Source organism: Amphiprion ocellaris, chromosome 3 (assembly GCF_022539595.1).
Source record: "Amphiprion ocellaris isolate individual 3 ecotype Okinawa chromosome 3, ASM2253959v1, whole genome shotgun sequence".
Taxonomy (NCBI): Eukaryota; Metazoa; Chordata; class Actinopteri; family Pomacentridae; genus Amphiprion; species Amphiprion ocellaris.
The window spans coordinates 15,421,846-15,435,422 of record NC_072768.1 but is presented as its reverse complement, the minus strand read 5'-3'; the positions used below and the strand labels follow the sequence as shown (position 1 = coordinate 15,435,422).

The window sequence follows — 13,577 nt, the reverse complement described above, 5'->3', positions numbered from 1 at the left end:
GCTACAGTGAGCTAAAAAAGCACATTATTAGGTTAACATAAACTCAGTTACATAGCCTTTGTTTACAGACGATCATATTTAATTTCTGCTTGTCAGCTTTTGTGTTTTTGTATTAGGTAACTGTGAACAGAATACATCGGAAATATACATTAAAAAAATGAAAGTCATTGATGTCAGTGAGTAGTTGAGTAGTGTCTTCCTTCAAGCATCTGACACTTTCACATATTACAACAATGGCATGTGTTATTATATTATTATATACTCTACAGTAAGCAGTACCAAAGTGTTTGTATATGTATATCCATATAAAAGACAGATTATTTTGTTCTGTAGAAATATGACATCAACACACCCCAAAACAACTTTTGATTTCAACCCATCAGTAAAATTATATAACTGCTATCTATAGATTAATAATGCCACTATCATCAAGGAAAATACTTCAAATTAAAACTGACTGTATCTAGTGGTCTGGAGGGAAATTACAGTAGGAGAGAGCTTCTTACCTCGTGAGATATTTTACACAAACAATAAAAAAATACCTTAATTCTACATGTCAATGACATAGAATTGCGTTATAATCACCTATACTAATCAGTGCATTGATTTGAATTTATCCAGTGCAGTCATACATCCATCCATTTGATATACCTGCTTCGTCCTGTGGGGGGTTGTGAAGGGAGCTGGAGCCTTTCCCACCTAATCTGATTCAATTTCAGTCGCCTTTGGCCTTTCCTTCTGCTATCTGACTCTTACTGTTTTCTTTGCTATGGCAAAAAAAAAAAAAAACAGTAACAACCTCCAGACTGAAACCTACCATGCTGATATTTTTGATGTTTTGCAGAGGATTTGGATCGTGCAGTAAGGCAGCCCTGCCATCTTTTTTTCTGTGAATTATCCATTTTGATCACAGTGTTTGTATACCTACATGCAAATGTTGCACCAAAACGATTTCATTTAAATTTTTATTATTTTAAGGGAACACCAAAGACGCAATTTTTTAAGACCCACCCACAACGATTGTGACTGGTTTAAACAAATACAAAAAAGCCAAGAAGTTTTTTCCTCCGTAGCAGATGATAGTGAGGTGCAGCCAGATCATTGTGTACTACAAAATGGGCTAGCCAAGCAAGACTAATCTAAGCTGACTTGGGTCGCCAGTCCATAACCCAGCTGACCAGAAGATTCAAATCCAGAACCACAGCTAACCACAGCACCACCCTTTACATCCATGTTTAGCAGAAACAGCTCAAACAAAACACATCTTTGTGTTATTTGTGACACCTAACCCTAAAATGGGCAAGGTTGGTTTAAAGAAAGAAAGGCCAGGGTTCAACAAAAAGGGCCACATCTTAATACTAAAAACATCTAAAGTGACAAAAAATGTTTCTTAATCATAAGGCCAAATGTTTAAAGACAAGCGCTCTATGTCTGTTTCCTGTTCAAATATATTTTAGATGACTGGCTACTGCATTCAAAAAAACGATTACATTAGGATGGGTTCACTCAATATTGTCTGTATTTGGAATTACATAAACATAATGATTACTTTATTAATGCTGAATAAGTGAATTATATTAAACACATTATTATTTAATAAGTTAAATCATGGACACAAATATATATATTTGTATATATATAATATATATTATATATATATATATATATATATATATATATATATAAACTGAAAGACTATTCAAAATCTAAATGACCATACAATTGATTATTACAATGTATGGTTATGGTGAAATGAATAAAAGACGGATGCCTTGTACTCTAAAGTAGCTGGGCAAGATTTACTCTATACATGCAGTTTACAAATTCCTAGACTCCTCCACATGTGGAGGAGATGAAAATGTGCATGGAAAAGTATGGAGCAACCCATTAAGAACTGGAGAAATTCATAACACAACTGCCTACAAGAAATGAATCGCATTGCAGATTTGAACATTTTCCATTCCTCCTATGTTTATTTAGGAGTGTATCCAGACAGGTCAATGATACGCACATAAATGAGATTGAACATTATTTCCTCAGCGAGCTGTTATTTCTGGCATTTACTTCCTTAAATATGAATGTGGGTATTGGTGCACCTCCCTCTGCTCATTCTTCAGCAAGTCCTGACAAAGGGGCATGCTGAAAAATGAACTACAGCTACTGGGCTTTAAAGGGCTCATCGTGAAAATATTTTGGATCAAGTTGTGGTAAATTTGTTGCAAACACTGTGGCAAAGTTCAGGAAATTGTAATTCTGTATCTCTGCTCTGGTTTCCATTCCTGTCCATCTGAGTTACTGGAGCTGCGCTATCTGGTTGAGGCTTGTTAGTTTCAATAGGATGAAGCAAGAGAAAGAACTGAATATCAAGTAGGTTCAGCAGGGAGCCTGCAGCTATTGAGGACATGAAAGGCCGGACAATGACCTCAGCCCCAACCAAGAAGCCAAACAGCTCTTCCACTCATCAACCTGCTGGGTTCAGTCAATGGTGCATGAAGACACCCAGAGACAGTCAATGCACTCTTAGCGGCTTCTTTTCACTCCCTGCTCTCTCTGTTTAATGATACTTTAACATTTCTTCAGACTGTACTGTAGCTCCCAGAGTCACAGACTTTTAACAAAAACTGACCACAAATACTAAATGCATTTTTTATGGGCTGAAAACACAGTAAAGAGGTACTACACATAATAACACCAGCAGCAACATGTGAACTACCTTGACCAGCTCTCCTACATAAATAATGCATTGAGCTTCCATTACAAAGAGGGGTGAGGGGTGGTGCTTAAACATTCAGTCCTTCAGCTCCAGGTCCTCCAGGGAGGGCCTCCCATGCTGGAGCTTGGAGTCAGGGGATATGGCCACCACCTGAGGCACAGGATGGACACCAGACCCCGAGAGAAATCAGAGGCAGAGGGGAATAATGAGTATCTGGAGGATATGTGATATGATATTTAGTGAACCAATCCATGGAAGATGAATTCATGGCAAATAAGGAGCTTGTGCTCCAATGTCCACAAAAAAGGTGTCAGAGGGGAAAGTCTTAGCAAGCTGTTCGACCATCTGTGTATGTCTGTGGATGTGCAGTATGTTGTGCAGGAAAGCATGTGCACGGTTTTTTGTGCACCACTGTTTGCAGTCAGTGTCCAAATCAAACAACAGTCTGCTGTTCTAAAGAAAAGTCTTTTCACTGTCAGGTTTTTTACATTGTTCTAAAAATGTGATCAGGTGGTGATAGACAATCGCGCATCAGGTCACAGATTTGATCATCACACTCAGGTTGTGTTTAGCAACAACAAGTTTTATTAAGTATTTTCTCACAAAGATGATTCCTAACTGCTCACTCATTTATAAGTCAGTCGGAGGGCATCTGTTAGATTAAAAAGTAAATGTCACCATCACAACCACCAAGTCTGCCTCAGTTACCCTGGGCATACATCTCCAGGCTTGGTGCAAACTCACACATGCTGTAACTCCAGTTGCTCGAGGTATTTGACGTTTATGTGCCTGACTGAAAATGTTTTATAAGAGAAACCACAAGCACTGAAATCAGTCATGAACAACGCAGCAGTTGAGCATTTGCAATGATTGCAACTGCATGCTATTTGCTGTAATTTCCTTTTTATAAATTAAGAAACATGCCAAGGTAAGACTTCACAGAGAAAAAATTCAAAGTTGTTAGTTAATCAGGCATTTCAGTGGGAGTGGGAGTCCTAACTACTGTTCCAAGAATCTGTTTAAGTGGGGGTATGGCCAAACCAAGGTCATACAAAGTCTGTTTCATCGCAAACCAAAAACCTAACTACACTTTATTTTATGGCTGCGCACCATTAGACTTTACGACAGAGTAAGGATAACACGGTGGGCAAGCTCAGATCTGTTGATGTTATCAAAGCAGAACGGTTTGGCTCCACCACTCCTGTCTGAGAGTCAAAGCCGAAGGCCTTGTAAAGTAACAATGCACTGTGTGTTATGGTAGCTACAGAGGCTATGAACAATAGCAACACCTGTGCAACATAATGCAATTCAGTACAATGGCCCTGCAATATACTACCTATGACAAGCCTTTGATATTTGATTGCTAGACCCTTGTACTCAAAAAAGGTTCCAAATAACTTACACACAGTTTTCACAGATGTGTGTAAAACATGCCACGTTAATATACTTAATGCGGAACTAGTCTATTATTCTGTTTAAAAGCATTCATACGTTGAATTGTATAACATTCTCGAGGGCATAATAACTAGTTGTCATATGCAGTGCAGTACAAGGCTGCAGGAGCCACTGAGTAACCTATGGATGAAGCTGAAAAATAAAAGGACACTACTAAAAAGGTTTAACAATGTACCAATTATCAGTGAGCAATATCGTGTTTCTTTTCAGCTACAGCTTGTACTAAAGGCTTCGTCTGGTTCTTAGCTGACAGATGCCAAGGAGAAGCTTTCAGACTCATTAACTGCCCACTCAGAGTCAGAGAGAGACAGGAAGGGAGAGGGAATCGCTAAGTGTTCACATGTTTATCCACTCTCAGAGGAGCCTCTTCTACCTGCCCACTCGCTCTCATCTCTAGCTCTTTCCTCTTCCACCTACACTCCCACGCTCTCTCCTTTGTCACTGAGGTGCAGATTAGTACCTGCCAGTGCTCTGAACAGCTGCAGAAGCTGTGTGACTGTAAGTAACGGTAGCCTTAAGGTTCATAGTGAAGAAGACCCAGAATCCGATGAGCATGGGCACCTTAGCCAGCACTCTCCAGGGGCCTCTGTTCCTACTGAGCGATAGCAAACGAATACTGCATGCATCAACAGTTCCATTCCCAGCTTGTCCTCAGGGAGCCAGTGAGAAGATGGGCTGAAATGGCCACCCTCTTGGTGTATTGGTGTGTGGGTGTATGGAGAATAGGGGTGTGTCCTGCTCCAGTAATTAGCTGTGTGTGTCAAATGGAGCTGAAAAACAACAATCTCTGGGTTCCTGAGTGGTCGAATCCAGACCACAAGAACAAACTCAAATCACTAAGGTGACATCAGTGAAGTAGAAAAAATTTTTTCCAAGGAGTCAGTGAAAACTGAAAACTGATTATATCTCTGAACCCAAAAATCTGTCAGCGGGTTTTAAAAGGCCTGTTATCTCTAAAGAGAAACTACAAAAATTACACCAATCACTAGAGCTTAAAACATAAAAACAGGGAGACCTTTTTAACTCTCCAACAGTCCATTAATTCAATATGTGTCACATATAGTTCTGTCCAGAAAATGAACCAACTGTAAGCTTAAAATTGCAATTTCATCGATGTAATCACAGATTTGATCAACATCACTTTCTTATTGTTTAATTTGAAATTTTGCCAAAAAATAAGTTGTTTGCACTAAACTCTCCTCATAGTGACGGTGTATTTCTTTGTGGCTCAACTGCAACCCATAGTCCCCTGACCAACATTCATGAAGTGAACTGGGCAGGCTGAGCTCTCACAAAGCAGAGAACAGATACATATAGAAATATGTTTAAAATGTACAATATCCACTATAGATCTAATACCTATGTAGACTCACCATGTTTCAAATGTTGGTAAGTAACACCTGTTAAACCACCTCTGTGCACTTGGACACATGTATATGTTGATTCAGAGTTTTTTCATTTTTTTAAAATAAGTAATCAAAGAAACCGTTGTTCAACTATTGTTTTTGTTTTTCTTTTTTCTGATTTATGACATTATTGTTCTGTTACACTGCAGAAAAGACAAATTTGAGCTCCATCTATTTCTAGGCAGGTTGTGTTGTTTTACAGAGATGCAGGACTTTATATTGCAGTGAAAATGAACCCACAGTGAGTTACAATGTGAAAGAAGTAAAAAAAATGCCCAAGAACTACTTGGGGATTCTAGGGTTAAGCCAATAGATCAGAAGGCCTAAATTGAGAAAGTGAATTTTGGAATCACACACTACATAATTTGTGATACATTCAAAGGACTTTTTGCTGATTTGTGACAAGGCATGGTATGCTCCAGGGGAGCACCAGTGCTATCGAATATTATTTCACAAGAACTGAGCAAGAGAGAAACCTCTTGAGCTGTTTCTGTCTTTGTGGTGGAGGCAAGGTTGGTGAGAATTGAGAATTCCCAGGACAAGACAAGTTTTATCATCTGCTTTGACTACAGAGATGAAAGCATTTACATCTGATATGGATCTCAAAGTATTTCTCTCCAAGGAACCAAAATGACTGCACTCTGTGTCACTGCATTCAATGAAAAGGTCAGCATGGATGACTAAATGTTTTGTTGTTAGGTCGGTGTGAAGAGAGACACAATCCACCACCCTTTGTATAAAAGGTAGCAGCAGCAACTTGCACTTTTATCCACAACTCCTTTCTAAATGTCTGTTTGCAAGGATATAATACAAAGAAAATGTGTTACACTAGCACACTTAGAAAAACAGACTAATTACAAAAACATCAAAAGGAACGTGCCTAATTTTGCAGAGGCTAGCGAAATGGGCCAATCAATGAGGAAGTCAAGCTCACAGTCCCACAGGCTGCCAGGAAGTTTAGGAGAGCTGAATACGCTAATGAATTGCAACACCCACTGACCATAATTAAGCCAGCCAAAAATCACTGTTCGAATGGCACAATGAATCTACATCTGGATATGCTACTTGCAGGGATTAACCAAGATACTCAAGTCACAATAATAACAAAGCAGCGGGAAGAAAATTAGGTCAACAGATCAGTGAACAAGGAGTACTTTTAATGCACAATGGCCATGGTGAGTGACATCACAGAAGGTCAGCATGACAACAGAGGGTTTGGATAGACTCGCTTCACTGCGCAGGCTGCTCTGTGAAACTTGGCAGCACTGACAGTCACAAATTCCAAAGTTTGCAAGTCAAAACACCAATAGTGATGTGCTCGGGCATGAGGTCTCAGCCAGCCCAGCCCCCTTCACAACTCAGCCAAGTCATGACTGCATGCTGACTATGCTTGACTTTCAGTTCTTTCCTCACCAAATTCAGTGTATCAGCAAAGACTTCAGGTGCCCCCGATGCCACTCGTTCTAGAAATATGTATAGATGCTTTACATCAGTCATCAGACAACTGACAGCATCAGCTTGTCAGCTTGTGTTTACAACACCGAGGCAACCAAACACAGAGGTAATTATTTGGATATGAATAATTTATAGATTGACGGTTCAAAGTAACTGAAAACCTTTGGGTAAGCACATCATCAATCAGTGGGGCTTCAGTTTTACAGAATGATGAGACGTGTGCTTTAAGTGTTCTAAATAAAAACACAGAAAAGTTGTTTGAAATCTGGTCACATCATATAAATGGTCGTCTCTGGGTCTAGCACTGAAAATTAGATATATTTTTTTCTGGATCTGCATAATAAACAAAAGAGAAGGTGTTCTGTGTATTCATAAAATCCTAACCCTGCAATTGCACAGTGATATATGTCATCAGTGTATTGCACCTTATTGGGCAATTAGGCAAAATACATACACTGCAATAACATTTAAGCAAATTTGTTGCATTAGCCATGTTAATTCCTTTTTGCAAAAAGTCAGAATTCCTTGTGTTGTAACTCACACTCAGGTAGAGTTGATTGACTCATCAGAGGCTTGTTCAGGCAAATCAACTTGCATTCATTGCTTATCTGTTATTACTATTTTCATGCCTCAAGTTCCCAGCAGATGATTGTGCACTAAGTAGCATCATGATGGCCTGAGAAACATGGGATTGTAAGTAACTAAAGGTGTCAGAGGTTAAAATGGTATTCTACACAAAGAGCAGCTTTCTCAGCATCAAATCTAGGCTACACTGAAGGATTCTAAGGAGGAAGTGAAAGGAGCTCTAAAACACTTCGTGGAAACTGAATCCGTTGTATCTAAAACACAAACAGGCAGGCCAAAGGTGACCAAACTACCAAAAGATCAATGCATCAAACTTTGTTCACTGAGAGATAGAAAAGCAACTTCACCACAGATACAGAAGTTACTAAAAAAAAGCATGCAAGACTCCAATCAGCAAAAGACTTGTCAAAAGAAAGCAGTCTAGTGGTGTTCTCAAAGGATGAGTAGCATCTCTGAACCACTTCTCAAGAGGTGAAATGAGGCCAAAAGCTTGGAGTGGGCTAAGACATGCCAGCATTTCACTGTAAATGATGGAAAAAGTCCTATTTACGGATGAATATAAGCAGGCAGTAACAGAGGGGTGTATAGAAAGATACAGTATTAAGGAGAATGATACTGCAGTGTATTAAACCTACGGTGAAACATAACAGTGTAAATATTTAAGTGTAAGGGTGTTTTATCTACTCTGACTATGGAAACTTGCACCAGCCACCACTGGTGCTACATCATGGCCAAAGAGGAGTACTCCATCCTTCAGAGACGTGCTCCATCGTCCGGTTTGTGTCTTTATGTAGAAGCAATAAACTGCAGCAGGATAAACATGTCAAAGCTTTGAAGACCTACTTGAAAGCCAAAGACAACCAAAGTCATTAACTTTTCTCCACAGTAAGCTTACCTCAACCCCACTGAACGTTGATGGGGACACCTGAAGATTAAGGAAGCTAAACATCTGTAATATTACAAGACGCTCTTTGGAACATTATCACATCACACTGGGATAGCGCTCTCGTCAGGATTTGCACAAACTTGTGAAGTCCATTCCTGCTTGACTGCTGTCACTGAAAGCAATATTCTTAAATTATTGTTACCCATTATCATGGTATTATTATTTGGAATGAAAGTATGGTAACTATCTTCCCCAGTATTGTCAGAAATCACATGTCCACAATTTTCATCATTGTTGCTGAAGGTACTTTTTGATATAATGCAGGAACATGCCCGACTTAATCTGATGACACCCCTCCCATTATAGACTACATCATGTGGGTTGAAGGCTATTCAGTTTTCCTATCAGAGAGGGGAAGTTAAGCAACATCTAACCAGCCCACTGAGCAAAAGAGCACGAGCAGGCAAAGAGTGAGCTGAACCTTAACCTCTATTTGGTACAATAAATATTGTATAATTCTGTGAGCATGCAGTCATTTGTGGGGAACAAACAGACATTGACCCAAGAGAGCAGTCTAACGTAACTGGGTCAAACAAAGGGTGATAATATACTCAGCAGACCAGTTCAGTAGACATGCATATGAACTGGGTCTGTGAGAAAACCAGCGCGATTGTGTTTCTCCAGTCACAGTAGTCATAAATAGTTTAGTAATGAATTCACATAGCATAAGAGAAATTAAGGACTTTGCCATAATTACAAAGTTTTCAAATAAGAAAATAGTAAAGTCCTCCACTTGTCGTAGACATTATTGTGGCACAAACATACCAACAATGGGTACAACAAAAAAATAAACACTAAACTAATTCTGAATGCTCTACATGGAATCTTACTGACATCTTCCTTAAGCCATTAACTAGTTATAAAAACTACACAGACTCTTAAAGACCAATCGCTCTTCCTCCTGGTAAATACTGGCTGAGAAGTATTATGTGCTGGGTTTCACTCACTTTCAGCTTTCACACTGGACACATAAAAAGAGGCACACAGTTCATTGTGGGCCTAATGAATGTATTAACTCTTGTCTTCGGGTGTAATGAGCCTGTTGGGAGCAGATAATGCAAGTTGTTGTGCTGATTTGATAGAGCCAGTAACAAACACCCCATCCACAAAACTGATGATTATACAGCAACAGAGAAGCACAGCGCAGCTTCTATAATAGCTCATTCTATCAGCTCATTTCCATCCTGAGGTAACTGCTTTAGTTTCAGATTGATTATGAATAAGTCCTCAGATGGAGGACCAGCTTTTGCCACACAAATGTTTGCTATACATGCTACAGCAATTGAACACAGTATAACTGTATGCTATGAATATTATCAACTCTGCTCCATCAAACTTGAGACAATGTATAATGAAATAAAAGCTTAGTTACTTGACTGATCTTTCTTTCAAACATCCAGATCTACAACAGATTTCCATTCATCATAGCCAGTGGCACAATTCCCTTGCTCTAAAAGCCCCTCTTTCTCTCACAAGTTTCCTTCATTGTCCACAATTACAGACAATGAAGAACTCAGTGAAAATTGTCTATTCAACCCAGTGGTTCAAAGACAACAGCACCATCTCAAATACCCTACAATAAAACTTTTATGGCATTCACTGAAGGGCAAGCTATCGGTCCAAATGCGTACAAATGGAAACAAAGGATTGAAATAGTAAAACATTTCTTTTGAATTAGTGAGCCTCAGAATAGCTGCCGCTAGACCTGATATTATCCACCTGGTTCGGCCAGGCTGTTTCTAGCTATTGTTTTTTTCCCATTCATTTACCAGAAAAAACTATTAACCTGCGTGCAGTCAGTACTGCATATTCAACTTCGTCATTAACTTCGTCTTTGAGCTGAAACTTTAACATAATTATTCAGCAAATATTTAGATGTTCAATTATTGAAGAATTTGTAAGAAAAATTACCAAACATTACACTGTTTGCTATCCTTTGTGAAAATTTGCAGCTCTTCCTAGTCTAATATGAGAGTCTAATATGATAGCAAATGAATTATCTTTGGGTTTTGGACTGCAGAACAACACAACCAATTTAAAAATCTAAGTTTGGGACCAAAAAATGATTAACTGCTTAGTCTGCAAAACAGTTAGTAGAAACTGAACGACAATAACAATCATAGCTGAAGGTCTAGGATATATATTGACAAACTGTCTTTAAATCCTGGGTGCTCTCCGTCTTTGTCTTGCTCAATAAGTCAAGGCTGTGACAGACCCACAGAGAGAGAGAAATGTGGTGGCAGTCTAAAACACGGTTTTGATCCACTACCTAGCCTTCAGCAGTGCTGAGCATGCTCAGTAGGCCTGCCAGAGGGCCAGGCTCCTGCACTGGCCTACTTCTGATAAAACCAATAATGTCATGGAAAGTTTCTTTGCAGAGTGTGTGTGTTCTTGTGTGTGTGTGTGTGTGTGAGAGAGAGTCTGTGTGTGTGTTTCTGACAACGTGTGAGAGAGATGAATGTGTGTGGCCTCAATATCTAAGCAAAAATCCAATGTAATCGCCCACAGCCACAAACATATAATACCATCCCTGATGGGCATTATTGGTCTGTCTATCATCCACAATGTTAACAGACATAGATGGACATACAGTGGTTGTAGGGAAAGCCACAGCTACAATAGTAGCTGAAGGAAAATACTTTCATTGCAGATCAACAGAAAGATTGAAAGAACAGCAGCCTTTAATTGACAATGTAATGAAATGCAATACAGTATCTGTTAAGCTCTACTTCCTCTCGTCCCCAGGCAGAGATAGCTGCTAGCGTGAGCAGAGAGATGGGGCAGCAGGGCCTCGCTCACTTTGGTGCAACTGATTAGAGAAAAGATGACCAACAGAAGGGGGTCAGCCATAAGAGTAACAGACCAAGAAATTTGAAGACAGACAGAAAGAAAGACAGCATTAGAGGCAGAGGAAGTGCATGTAGATGCGAGTGTATGATTTCAGGAAACTATGTCTGAAACTAGAAGGAAACAGTGTTGTCAGTTTAAAACTAAAAGCGTCAGTAATCATGCAGGGCATTATTTACTACAACATTAGTAGTACCTTATAATTACATGTAAATTTGTCGATTAGAATCATACTTCTTCCAGGCCTTTTTTTTTTTTTTTTTTTTTTTTTTTTTATTTACAAGACGTGTTCTCCGGCAGCAAGCACAAAAACATTCATCATGTGCTGTGGATTGTCAAATGTTATCAACTTCAGGCTGCAGGAAAGCAAACAGCAGATGACTAAACAAACACTGTGGAGAGCACATACTCTTGGTCTTGCCTACGGTTTCAATCGAGACAAAGTAAAGTGCCATGAAAAACAGCATGTAAAATCATTTAATCAGTTAGTCAGCTACAGTTAGATTTGTTACACATTTATTCTGTTATGTGTAATCTGTATTAGGCAAAACAAGTACAATTCACTGTAAAAAAAAAAAAAAAGTGTTTGATAAAACTTCACGAGACAAACAGACACAAAGCTCAACTGAAGTGCAAACCTCCATGCAGACACAACAGCAAACAAATCAGACGCCATGCTGGAATCTGAATCCTGTTTGAAATGGATTGGTTACAGCTTCACAACTTCAACCTGACTGTCTCGTCAGCCTAATTCATAGCAACACACAGACACAGAGTACACAGAGAAGCAGTGGTGAACTTGAAGAACACACTGACACAAAACACAACTGCCCACACTCACTAGGAGTTACGTCATGTTATGCTTGCAGTCAACACATCTGAGCATGTTACTATAGGTATGTAAGCATGTTTCGGTAGTTTACACAATGGTATTTGAAATATTTGGGTATCTTTTCCTGTCAAAAGATTTCAATGGCAAACTTATTAACTTACTAGCTGTACTACATAAGAATCTGACAGGCCAGTTTGCACCTACAGGCTATGAGTATTGCAAATAAGTAAAATAAAAGTACAGAACCTGAGGGCATCCCAAACAACGCCCACACTGAGCTCTTTCACATCCTGATTTGACATTTTTTCAACACTGTTAATCCATATCTGAAATGGGGGCAATCAATGCCACTCTAAAACGCAACGCATCGGAAGGCACAGCTGACAAATTGAGGACATCTCTCTGTGCTGGGCAGTCAACTGAGTTAGTGACTCAATCCAAAGAGTTTGGCACATTCATGCATCTTCCCTCTTGTCATGTACCCTCATATTCCTCATTTAAACCAACAAAACAGCATGACATACATTTGTAGGGCCTTAAATCTGGAGGACATCATCTCTGTGACAGGCTTAAGTATTTTCCATAATTGTATTAGATCTTTAAAAATAGACGGATCAGAGGGAGAAGCCAAATTTTTATCTGTTTTACAGGGAGTGTCTCCTCTTAGGTCACCCGCTGCTGTTTTTGTAGGTGCAGCTGCATTACTCAAATCCTCTGAGAAAAAGGATAACAAGCTATTCCTGTCGGGGTTTCAAATCCTGTTCTTTTACAGCTCAGCACGCCTACAACCAAGCAGTCACGTCCAGCTTATTCATGATAACTGAAGGATGATATTGTCTCATCTCAACAAGCTCCATGACAATCTGTTGTAAACTCTGTGGGCTGCAGCTCCCTCCTGGTTTCAGCCCTCTGAACAACAACTGCGTATGTCAGGTGTAGAGTCGTGAGGAGTCGCAAAGGCAATACATCAACACCCTGACAACCACATAAATTATAAGAAGGGAGGGAATGGCTGGGAAAGGCAGGAGAGAGAGAGACAGAAAATAAATTGGGTGAATAGTTCAACTGAGTTCCCTAAACAATAAAAACTAAATAAAAACTGAAGTACAAATCATGCCCACTTTTCCTGTTATGGGAAGTTGAAACTACACAGACCTATAAAGAAGATTCAACAAAAACTGTTTCTGCAATAACATTGGCTTTTTTTTTCTTCTTCATAAAAACAGATTTAGCGGCTGTGCAAGAAGCAGCGAACAGTAAGACAGTAGGAAGAAATGTTGGACCTAACATTTTACTGCAAACACCTCAAGGTAAAAAACACCCAGTCATCCTCCCACT

The 13,577-nt window shown here is 39.3% G+C and overlaps 1 protein-coding gene across 20 annotated transcripts in view; it reads right to left on the bottom strand.

The window, feature by feature from the left end:
• The window catches only part of plekha5 (pleckstrin homology domain containing, family A member 5), an 80,887-nt gene that overhangs the window by 46,497 nt on the left and 20,813 nt on the right, over positions 1–13,577 (bottom strand). The gene's annotated exons all lie outside the window — the stretch shown is intronic.